The sequence below is a fragment of the Microcaecilia unicolor genome, chromosome 9 (genome assembly GCF_901765095.1).
Source record: "Microcaecilia unicolor chromosome 9, aMicUni1.1, whole genome shotgun sequence".
Lineage (NCBI taxonomy): Eukaryota > Metazoa > Chordata > Amphibia > Gymnophiona > Siphonopidae > Microcaecilia > Microcaecilia unicolor.
In genome coordinates, this window is record NC_044039.1 from 225,897,720 (window position 1) to 225,910,204 (window position 12,485).

Below are 12,485 nucleotides of genomic sequence, written 5' to 3' on the forward strand. Positions count from 1 at the left end.
TGACAGGGTTTCTTTTCTTTCTTTGACAGCCTCTGGGGTGTTAAACTCGGGTGTCTCGAGTCCACCCCCCTTCCTCCCCATCTCCCTGGCTTAGCAGGGAAGGGCCGTCCCTTTCTCTGGAAAGGTGTACCGTCTTTGGGAGAGGCAGCCACTTTTAATAGGCAGCTGTTTTTAAAGAATTAAATCAAGTAAAAGAAAATTAAAAAAAAAAAAATTTAATTCAAATGAAAGGAATTTAAAGGAAGAAGTTTTTGCTTTCCCCAGTCTTATAACGAGCAGGTAGCTCTTCTGTCTTATTCTGTTTGAAGAGTCTTTATTTTCTTTTCTGGCGGAGCTATTTAAAAAAAAAAAAAAAAAAAAGTGAAAAGTCAGCGTCTGTGACTTTAATCGGTGTTTTTTTGTTATCTTCATTATTTTTCCTCTGCTATCCGGCGTTGTTAGCGGCGGTAGTTGTAAAAAAAAAAAAAAAAAAAGAAGAGGCACGAACTGTTAAGCGCGTGCTCGCTCTTGGACAGGTCTGTATAGCTTGGGAGCTGTATTGACGGTTCCTGTCGGGCCAGAGGCTAAACCATGTTTTGTGCGACATCGGAGGTTATCTGTTTTTCAGCGGCACGGATTTCCTGCTTCTTCGTCGGTCTGGTCAGTGGTTTTCTCCCCCGAACTTTATTCTTCTCATTTTGGCGCGCTTGGCCGCCATTGTTTTGCTTGCAGCTGCAATTTCCATTGATGCGGCAGCGTTTTTCTGCTTTTACTGTGTTTGGCTGTTTGTGCAATGGAAAGGAGATATTGTTTGTCCGGTAGTTGGGGCAATTGGTAGTATATTTTCCCCGCAATTAATTTTTACATGTATTTTTCAAGCTAGTAAAAAAAACAAAAACAAAAAAAAAAAACGAAATGTTACGATGCGAATGGCGCTCATTTTGTTTTTCCCTCTGTTTTTTCTCCGTCGGGGACTTTTTGGTTGCTAGCAATGTTGTGAATTAAAGTGCAGCTCAGTTGGCGATTTCTTTGTTCTTGGCAAGACTCCGATTTCAAAGTGCAGCTCAGTCGGGAATTCTCTGTTTTAGACAATGGGGCGAATTAAATTATATCTCAGCTCCAAAATAACCAATTTCCTATTCCTTTCCCTTGTGTGTGATGTTTGGAGGAAAGGTCTTTGCTATTGTCTAGCGCATTTTTTATGGAGGTCCAGTGTGTGTCACTCTGTGTCTTTCTCATTTCCTGGTGAATAGGACTACATTGTCTAATAGTCAATTGATTAGTACTTTACAAATCTGGCCATAATATCTTAGCTCCTTTCAAGCATTTCCCTTCATGGCTATGATGTTATACAGTGTTTTAAGAACTTAACAAACATTTTCTATGGCATAGGCTATCTGGTTCAGGTGCCATTGTTTGTTTGGTACTTTACAATGCTGGACATAAGATCTTAATTCCTTTCAGGAAATTTTCCTCCGTGGCTATGTTCTTATACAGTGTTTTAAGATCTTAACAAACGTTCTCTAGAGCGTAGGCTATATGGTTCAGATGCCATGTGCAATGAAATACATTGTCTGATACTCAATTGTTGCGTACTTTGCAATTCTGGACATAAGGTCTTACTTCCTTTCAGCAATTTTCTTTCATGGCTATGCGTTCTCTTTGGCATAGCAGATGACAGTTGCATAGGCTACATGGTTCAGATGGTTCTCATATTCTAGGAGACTCAGTCCTGTCTACCGAGCACCCAGTTTTCTCAGATGCCTTAGAAGGCATGTTTTATTCACATCTTCTCTACTTTCCAACTGTCTTGGAGTTTCTCATGTGTTATCTTAGTTTTCTTCTAGGACTTACAAGATATATGTCCATTTAGGGAGTAAAGTTATCAGGTCAATTTGCATTTTCTCCCACTTAAGGATAGTGGGAGGTCCTCATGCCATCTACTTGTATTTTTGTTTCCTCTATCTATTCAGCCTGGGCACATGGTAAACATTCTGGTTTTGTCCAGTATGACCATCCATAACATCTGCTATCCCTTTCTCTTCCTTACAGATTTTAGGGTCTTGTTTCAGGCTTTCTTGACGTCAGGTACAGTCTTGTCTCCTGTGGCACAAATTCACCACCTTTTCCGTAATAGGTATTTTCCAGGTCTATTCCTTTTCATTTTCATTTTATTCTTCCTCTCTCCAGAGTTTTTTTCTCTTGGAAGGAGATTCACTCATTTTCTGTGCATTTTTTGCCATAAGGGCATAAGTGTTGCCATAATGGGAAAGGCCAAGAGTCCCCATCCTGTTTTCAGATGGGGTCAATCCAGATTGCAAATACCACATTCATTCTTGTGAGTGTGCATCTGTTCATCTCTGTACATCTCAGTGAGGAAGGAGACATGACATGATACGAGGTTTGGGGAGATCCGGTAAAATTAAAGGCCAGTGTGTCTCAGTCCACGCTCAACATATGGTGATCCTTTCATTTTCATTCTATATGTCCTCATTCCAGACCTTCCTTTCAATTGGAAGGGGATTCTTTCACTTCCTGTGCATTTTTGCTATTAGTATATGAGTATGGTCATACGGGGAAAGTCTAAGAGTCCATTAACCCCAGCATCCTGTTCTCAGTTGTGGTCAATCCAGGTTGCAAGTACCACATTCATTTCTTATGGATGTGGGTCGGTACATCTTAGTACATCTCAGTATAGGAGGAGTAATGTCCGTGATACGAGGATGATAAGGTCCTCATTACCAGTTTTCTTGCCCTGCTCTTCGGTCTCGCGCCGGCTCCGCGCACTTTTTTCTTAAGTTATGGTCATAGTAGCAGCGGCGCTCATGAAACTACGTCTCGTCGTTTCATCCTTTCCATAGATGTCTAGTTCATTACAGACAGTCTTATTGGCAGAGTTGTCAGGTCAAGCAACAGGTGGTGCATTTCAGGCACACCCTAGGTTATGGGGTGCATGTAGCCAGGTCTCTCATTTGAGCTCTCTTTTGAGCTCTCGTGTGATCTCATTAGATTTCATAGCATGTTTCTATTTTTTCTCTCTTTGTTTAGTCAAGTTGGCGCAGACTGTTTTTGTCTTCTCTACAAGCGTCCCACTTTCTGTTTTCTCTGGATGTTCTTGGGCCTTCGGCCATTACCTTGCTCTATTTTGCAGAGTAAAATTTTACTTTCTAGCTCCCAAGAAGGAATTTTTTCTTCATTCGCTTTGGAGTCTCGGTAGTCTTTTTTGGGCAGCTTTTCACTCTGTCAATTTTGTGACCATTGAAGAAAAAAAAAAAAAAGAGTTCTCAGTGGATAGTACCTTAAGGGGAGGTCCCAGTTCTACAACTATTTCTTTTCGCTCTGACCTTCCATGTGCCTCGCTTACTCTCTTGCTAAAAAGACTTGTCAGCGGCAGAGATAGATGCCCTCTCCTATCCAGATATTTATCTCTGATGGAATCCCTCCGCTCAGTTGGCCTCTGTATTCTCACTAGTGGTCTGGTGGTTGAGATTGAGCATTCTTCCTGCAGGTGTGCCGGGAGCATATACACAGTGACCAGTTTTTTGATGGCTGCATCTGTGAAAATATATATGTATATTTATAGTTCTACTACATAAGTACATATGTAATTCCACACTGGGAAAAGCTCAAAGGTCCTATTGAGCCCACCTTTCTGTCCACGGCCAATCCAGACCATGAGCACCTGGCTAGATTCCTAAACGTACAAACATTCTATACATGTTGTTCCTGGAACTGTGTAGTGTTTTATGGACTTCTATATGTTTCTAACAGATGAAAGGTACTAACAAGTGTCTACTGTTGATTTATTCCCGTTTTCACTAATTGGGGTCTACGACAAGAGTCTCAGCTGATTGGCTTGCAGAGGCAACAGCTACAGATGATTCTTTCTCTCTCAGTTGAATTGCGCTCTGAGATATGTTTTTTTTTTCATGTTGGGTAACTGCAGCGGCTGTCAGTTTATTTGGACCTTCAGTCTAGTTTGCAGCAAGGATTTAGGTACCTTCTTCTTCTGCATACTATTTAACTGCATTCTTGTTTTTACCTATTTAGCTTCTAGTGATCAGGTACTTTCTCACTGACAGGCTTGACATACTTCCAATCTGTTGCTAGGTCAGCAATAGTCTACAATATCTGGAGTATTGTACTTCAGGATTTCGGTTTCCACTTTCTCAGCTGAGGTAGTTTCATTGCAATTTTTTGTTTCCAGGCGGCTCTGCTTCTACCTTTGTCATCCTTCTTTCAGTCGTTTTTTCTCGAGTCTCTCTGTCCTTTGCGCTGCACTGATGCGGTAGGGGACAATATATAGCGGCCACTTGGTAGGGGACAATGTTCAGCGTCGCTTGGACTTTTCAGCCTCAGCTTTTTTGCTTTGTAGTCATTCTATTTAGTTTATTGGCGGTTCTTGGATCGTCAAGCTTTGGCTTCGTATTAATCCTAGTTTGGGTGTCTTCAGGGACTCTACCACATTCTCAATGTCTGTCCCTCCCGTAAGATTACTGCTTTGGTACTTCCCAACAGTCCAATCCTGGTCCGGTCCGGAGGGATGCTAAGGAAGGAGAAATTAGATCTTACCTGCTAATTTGCTTTCCTTTAGTCCCTCCGGACCGGACCAGGCCCCTCCCATGTTCTATCAACTCTTTAGATTCTTTTATTAAGTTTGGAAGTGTATTCGTTCCTTCTCCGAGGACAAGCAGGCTGCTTGTTCTCACGACTGGGTTGACGTCCGCGGCAGCCCCCACCAACCGGAAGAAGCTTCGCGGGACGGTCGGCACGCAGGGCACGCCCACCGCGCATGCGTGGCCGTCTTCCCGCCCGTGCGCGACCGCTCCCGCCAGTTACTTTTTTTCCGCGACTGGAGAGAGTTGTGCAATTGCCTCTCTCTCTGTTCAGCCGCCGGATTTTTCGACCGCGTTTACGCGGATCGTCGTTTTTGGATTCCCGTTCGGTTTCCTCTTTTTCTTTTCTTTTGTATTGTTAAAAAAAAAAAAAAAAAAAAAGATTTCGCGCGTGTGGAGCACGCGCTCCCCTTTTCCCTCGCTTCTAGCGGGGACGCCACGTTGCGGCCTAGTGGCCGCTCGGTCGGTTAGTTTTTTCGTGGTGTGATTTTAGCCACCATTGCCGACTTTGACTTCGCCGACGCGATTTTTCCGTCGATGTCCTCGAAGGTCCCGAGTGGATTTAAAAAGTGTGGTCGCTGCGGCCGGCCAATCTCGCAGACCGACACCCACGCTTGGTGCCTCCAGTGCCTCGGGCCGGAGCACAATCTCAAGTCGTGCGCTTTGTGTCTCGGTCTCCGGAAACGGACTCAGGTTGCGAGGCAAGTTCTACGGGACCGTCTTTTTGGAACTTGCGCCGGCCCCTCGACGTCGACCTCGACGGCATCGGTATCGAAGGCCGGTTCTTCGGTACCGGTATCGATGCCCGAGACATCGGCACCGATGGCAGCGACCCCAGGAGAACAGGTCCCGTCGGCCCGCCGGTCCGCCGGTGAGAGTGGGGTTGAGAGGCCGCGTGGGCAGTCGGCCCCGGTCACTCCCTCAGCTCGTGAGCCACGGGACCGAACCCTGTCGGACCCGGTACCTCGAGACCGAGGGGGATCGACCTCCTCCTCCTCCATGCCCTCCGGCGCCGGTGACGTGCACCGGAAAAAGGACAAGAAGCGCCGTCACCGGGAGCCCTCGGTGCACCCTGAAGAGGAGTCGACGCCGAAGCGTCATCGCAGAGAGGAGAGATCTCCGTCGGTGGTGGAGGTACCGACGCGTCGGGGTTCCGGCACCTCGGTGCCGTCTCCTGGCCCCCAGCAGCTTCTGGCACCGACACCCTTACCGGCCCCACCGCCTTTCCCGGCAGCGGGCCTGGACGAGTGCCTCAGAGCCATCCTTCCGGGGATCCTGGAAGGGCTGATGCGCCAGGCTGTGCCGGCGTCGGGGGTGCTTGCGTCCCCGACGCCGATGACTGTGGCGCCGGCGAGCTGTAGCCCGGCGCCGGGGCTGTCGACACCGCCGCCGCTTGCGGTGCCGGTCTCGACCGCCACGCAGGTGGAGTCGACGTCGATGAAGGGAGCTCCGTCCCCGCCGGCGCGGGAGTCCACCGCTCGACGACACCGAGACCTCGGTGCCTCGACGTCGAGCCGGGCCCGGTACCGGACTCAGCTACATGAGCTAATGTCCGATACCGAGGATGAGGACTCGTGGGGGGAAGAGGAGGACCCGAGATATTTCTCCTCAGAGGAGTCTACGGGCCTTCCCTCGGACCCCACGCCGTCACCGGAGAGGAAGCTCTCCCCTCCTGAGAGTCTCTCCTTTGCCTCCTTTGTGCGGGATATGTCTATCAGCATTCCCTTCCCCGTGGTCTCTGTGGAAGAGCCGAGGGCCGAGATGCTCGAGGTCCTCGACTATCCATCACCACCTAGAGAGTCCTCCACGGTACCGCTGCACAATGTCCTGAAGGAGACGCTGCTTCGGAACTGGGTGCGACCATTAACTAACCCCACCATTCCCAAGAAAGCAGAGTCCCAGTACAGGATCCACTCTGACCCAGAGCTCATGCGGCCTCAGTTGCCCCATGACTCAGCGGTCGTGGATTCTGCTCTCAAGAGGGCACGGAGTTCGAGGGATACCGCCTCGGCGCCCCCGGGGCGGGAGTCTCGCACTCTGGACTCGTTTGGGAGGAAGGCCTACCAATCCTCCATGCTCGTGACCCGCATCCAATCCTACCTGCTCTATATGAGCATCCACATGCGGACCAATGTGCAACAGCTGGCGGACCTGGTCGATAAGCTCCCGCCGGAGCAGTCCAGGCCATATCAGGAGGTGGTCAGGCAGCTGAAGGCGTGCAGAAAGTTCCTGTCCAGGGGGATTTTTGACACCTGTGACGTGGCATCTCGTGCTGCGGCCCAAGGTATAGTGATGCGCAGGCTCTCATGGCTGCGTGCCTCTGACCTGGACAACCGCACCCAGCAGAGACTGGCTGACGTCCCTTGCCGGGGGGATAACATTTTTGGTGAGAAGGTCGAGCAGATGGTTGACCAACTGCATCAGCGGGAAACCGCTCTCGACAAGCTCTCCCACCGGGCGCCTTCAGCACCCGCCCCCACGGGCGGGCGTTTTTTCCCGGGCCCGGCAGGCTGCACCCTATTCTTTTGCGAAGCGTAGGTACAACCAGCCGGCCCGAAGGCCTCGTCAGGCACAGGGACAGCCCCAGCGCGCTCGTTCCCGTCAACAGCGTGCGCCTAAGCAGCCCCCTGCGCCTCCACAGCAAAAGCCGGGGACGGGCTTTTGACTGGATCCACGGGAACATAGCCGCCCTACAAGTGTCCGTACCGGACGACCTGCCGGTCGGAGGGAGGTTAAAATTCTTTCACCAAAGGTGGCCTCTCATAACCTCCGACCAGTGGGTTCTCCAAATAGTGCAGTGCGGATACGCCCTGAATTTGGCCTCCCTGCCACCAAATTGTCCTCCGGGAGCTCAATCCTTCAGCTCCCATCACAAGCAGGTACTTGCAGAGGAACTCTCCGCCCTTCTCAGCGCCAATGCGGTCGAGCCCGTACCACCCGGGCAGGAAGGGCAGGGATTCTATTCCAGGTACTTCCTTGTGGAAAAGAAAACAGGGGGGATGCGTCCCATCCTAGACCTGAGAGGCCTGAACAAATTCCTGGTCAACGAGAAGTTCAGGATGCTTTCCTTGGGCACCCTTCTGCCAATGATTCAGAAAAACGATTGGCTATGTTCCCTGGATTTAAAGGACGCATATACTCACATACCGATACTGCCAGCTCACAGACAGTATCTCAGATTCCGCCTGGGCACACGGCACTTTCAGTATTGTGTGCTGCCATTTGGGCTCGCCTCTGCCCCACGAGTGTTTACCAAGTGTCTCGTGGTGGTAGCGGCATATCTACGCAAGCTGGGAGTGCACGTGTTCCCATATCTCGACGATTGGCTGGTCAAGAACACCTCGGAGGCAGGAGCCCTCCGGTCCATGCAGTGCACTATTCAACTTCTGGAGCTGCTGGGGTTTGTGATAAATTACCCAAAGTCCCATCTCCAACCAGCCCAGTCTCTGGAATTCATAGGAGCGCTGCTGAATACCCAGACGGCTCAGGCCTACCTTCCCGAAGCGAGGGCCACCAATCTCTTGGTCCTGGCTTCGCAGACCAGAGCGTCTCAGCAGATCACAGCTCGGCAGATGTTGAGACTTCTGGGTCATATGGCCTCCACAGTTCATGTGACTCCCATGGCTCGTCTTCACATGAGATCTGCTCAATGGACCCTAGCTTCCCAGTGGTTCCAAGCCACCGGGAATCTAGAAGATGTCATCCGCCTCTCCACCAGTTGCCGCACTTCACTGCTCTGGTGGACCATCCGGACCAATTTGACACTGGGACGTCCATTTCAAATTCCACAGCCCACGAAAGTGTTGACGACGGATGCATCTCGCCTGGGGTGGGGAGCTCATGTCGATGGGCTTCACACCCAGGGTCTGTGGTCCCTCCAGGAAAAGGATCTGCAGATCAACCTCCTGGAGCTCCGAGCGATCTGGAACGCACTGAAGGCTTTCAGAGATCGGCTGTCCTGCCAAATTATCCAAATTCGGACAGACAATCAGGTTGCAATGTATTACGTCAACAAGCAGGGGGGCACCGGATCTCGCCCCCTGTGTCAGGAAGCCGTCGGGATGTGGCGTTGGGCATGTCGGTTCGGCATGCTCCTCCAAGCCACGTACCTGGCAGGCGTAAACAACAGTCTGGCCGACAGACTGAGCAGAGTCATGCAACCGCACGAGTGGTCGCTCCATGCCAGAGTGGTACGCAAGATCTTCCGAGAGTGGGGCACCCCCTCGGTGGATCTTTTCGCCTCTCAGACCAACCACAAGCTGCCTCTGTTCTGTTCCAGACTTCAGACACACGGCAGGCTAGCGTCAGATGCCTTTCTCCTTCATTGGGGGACCGGCCTCCTGTATTCTTATCCTCCCATACCTTTGGTGGGGAAGACCTTACTGAAGCTCAAGCAAGACCGCGGCACCATGATTCTGATAGCGCCCTTTTGGCCCCGTCAGATCTGGTTCCCTCTTCTTCTGGAGTTGTCCTCAGAAGAACCGTGGAGATTGGAGTGTTTTCCGACTCTCATTTCGCAGAACGACGGAGCGTTGCTGCACCCCAACCTTCAATCCCTGGCTCTCACGGCCTGGATGTTGAGGGCGTAGACTTCGCTGCGTTGGGTCTGTCTGAGGGTGTCTCCCGGGTCTTGCTTGCCTCTAGAAGGGATTCCACTAAAAAGAGTTACTTTTTCAAGTGGAGGAGGTTTGTCGTTTGGTGTGAGAGCAAGGCCCTAGAACCTCGTTCTTGCCCTGCACAGAACCTGCTTGAATACCTTCTGCACTTATCAGAGTCTGGCCTCAAGACCAACTCAGTAAGGAATCACCTTAGTGCGATTAGTGCTTACCATTATCGTGTGGAAGGAAAAGCCATCTCTGGAGAGCCTTTAGTCGTTCGATTCATGAGAGGCTTGCTTTTGTCAAAGCCCCCTATCAAGCCTCCTACTGTGTCATGGGATCTCAACGTCGTCCTCACCCAGCTGATGAAACCTCCTTTTGAGCCACTGAGTACCTGTCATCTGAAGTACTTGACCTGGAAGGTCATTTTCTTGGTGGCAGTTACTTCAGCTCGTAGGGTCAGTGAGCTTCAAGCCCTAGTAGCTCATGCTCCATATACCAAATTTCATCACAACAGAGTAGTGCTCCGCACCCACCCAAAGTTCCTGCCGAAGGTGGTGTCGGAGTTCCATCTTAACCAGTCAATTGTCTTGCCAACATTCTTCCCCAGGCCGCATACCCGCCCTGCTGAACGTCAGTTGCACACATTGGACTGCAAGAGAGCATTGGCCTTCTACTTGGAGCGGACACAGCCCAACAGACAGTCCGCCCAATTGTTTATTTCTTTCGACCCTAACAGGCTAGGGGTCGCTGTCGGGAAACGCACCATCTCCAATTGGCTAGCAGATTGCATTTCCTTCACTTACGCCCAGGCTGGGCTGACTCTTGAGGGTCATGTCACGGCTCATAGTGTCAGAGCCATGGCAGCGTCGGTGGCCCACTTGAAGTCAGCCACTATTGAAGAGATCTGCAAGGCTGCGACGTGGTCATCTGTCCACACATTCACATCTCATTACTGCCTCCAGCAGGATACCCGACGCGACAGTCGGTTCGGGCAGTCGGTGCTGCAGAATCTGTTTGGGGTGTAAATCCAACTCCACCCTCCAGGACCCGAATTTATTCTGGTCAGGCTGCACTCTCAGTTAGTTGTTCTTCGTAGGTCAATTTCTGTTATACCCTCGCCGTTGCGAGGTTCCATTGACCTGGGTTCTTGTTTTGAGTGAGCCTGAGAGCTAGGGATACCCCAGTCGTGAGAACAAGCAGCCTGCTTGTCCTCGGAGAAAGGGTATGATACATACCTGTAGCAGTTGTTCTCCGAGGACAGCAGGCTGATTGTTCTCACCTACCCTCCCTCCTCCCCTTTGGAGTTGTGTTTCATATTTTATTGCTTGTCATTCAACTGGCGGGAGCGGTCGCGCACGGGCGGGAAGACGGCCGCGCATGCGCGGTGGGTGTGCCCTGCGTGCCGACCGTCCCGCGAAGCTTCTTCCGGTTGGTGGGGGCTGCCGCAGACGTCAACCCAGTCGTGAGAACAATCAGCCTGCTGTCCTCGGAGAACAACTGCTACAGGTATGTATCATACCCTTTTACCACACGTGGAATGTTTAAAAAAAAATAAATAAATAAAAAGATTTTGCGTGGTCCATACCACTTCTCTGGTGGTTGCTGGTGAGCTCGGTTGCTGGAATATATATAAAACCTTAATGGGTCATACCACTTCTCTGGTGAGAGTTGCTGGTGAGTTCAGTTGCTGGAATATATATAAAGCCTTAAATATGTCATACCACTTCTCTGCCGAGAGTTGCTGGTGAGCTCAGTTGCTGGAATATATATATATAAAACCTTAATGGGTCATACCACTTCTCTGGTGAGAGTTGCTGGTGAGCTCAGTTGATGGAATATATATGAAACCTTAAGTGAGTCATACCACCTCTCTGGTGAGAGTTGCTGGTGAGCTCTAATATGAATGGGCCATGCCACTTCTCTGGTGAGAGTTGCTGGTGAGCTCTAATATGAATGGGCCATGCCACTTCTCTGGTGAGAGTTGCTGGTGAGCTCAGTTGATGGAATATATATAAAACCTTGAGTCATACTACTTCTCTGGTGAGAGTTGCTGGTGAGCTCTAATATGAATGGGCCATGCCACTTCTCTGGTGAGAGTTGCTGGTGAGCTCTAATACAAATGGGCCATACCACTTCTCTGGTGAGAGTTGCTGGTGAGCTCTAGTACTCGGTTTTGCCGAGGAATTTGTGGCTGCTAGGATTCCATACAGCACAGAAGTTCTTTCTTTCTTTCCTGCTTTGTTATTCAAATACTGAGGCTAAGGTCACATGGCCAGGGCTCCTATTGGCTCTCTAGAGTCAGAGTTTTTTCTCAGTCTCCACCTGCTGGTAGGCGGGCACAACCCAACAGTCCAATCCTGGTCCGGTCCGGAGGGACTAAAGGAAAGCAAATTAGCAGGTAAGATCTAATTTCTCCATTTGCCAGCAAACAAAGTAGGACATCAGCACTAGGTCTCTTCTTCTCTTTCTCAGCTCTCTGTGTCTTCTCTCTCTTGTCTCAGCTCCTTCTCCTCTTTCTGTTGTCTCTCTTCTAACGTAAGCTGCTTCTGCTCTCAGTTATATAGGGTCCTACACCTCTCTAGCCCCCCTTTCTCACCAGATGGTAAAGAATAGATTGATTACCCTGCCTTGAACTAATTATTACTTACATTTACTTAAAAATATCAGTTACATAGGTTTGAGATATTTCCCAAACTGACCTATGACCTGGGGCCTCTCACACTAGACATTGTGGCACCTATCTCTTGCATTTTATTATGATTAAATTCTCAGCTAACTTCATAACTTAGGTTCTGGCATTCATTAAGGGGTCAAGGGGCCAATCTTGCTCAATGGCACACATACATTTATTATTACTTTCAGAAAACCAGTCCTTCACTTAACTATAATTAATCAAGACTTTCCCTGACCTCTTTCACCTATTAGCTTCCTACACAGAACTCGCTAGGACTGTGGATAATTCAAACCAGATGATGACCTCTTAAAACTGCAGACAAAGCTTACTTGAAAAGTCAGGCAAAGATGTAACACTGGATTGAAAAGATATTCTACATAGAAATAGAACTTATTAATTACACAGAATAAAACATATTCTAAAATAAGCAGAAATCAGAATTCCTTATAAGACAAAATCTAACTCATCAAGAATATCTAGAATTATTTAAACAGCATTCAGCCTACTTTTAAAACTGCAATATGCCTGGCTCATAATGGTATCCAGATGTGGTAAATAATTACTTCTCTCTGACCTTTCTAACCTCTTAGTCTAGCAAAAGCTAGACATTTGAGT

At 49.4% G+C, this 12,485-nt stretch overlaps 1 protein-coding gene across 6 annotated transcripts in view; it reads left to right on the forward strand.

Annotated features, from left to right (window-relative positions):
* The window catches only part of AREL1 (apoptosis resistant E3 ubiquitin protein ligase 1), a 158,358-nt gene that overhangs the window by 89,094 nt on the left and 56,779 nt on the right, over positions 1 to 12,485 (forward strand). The window lies entirely within an intron of this gene.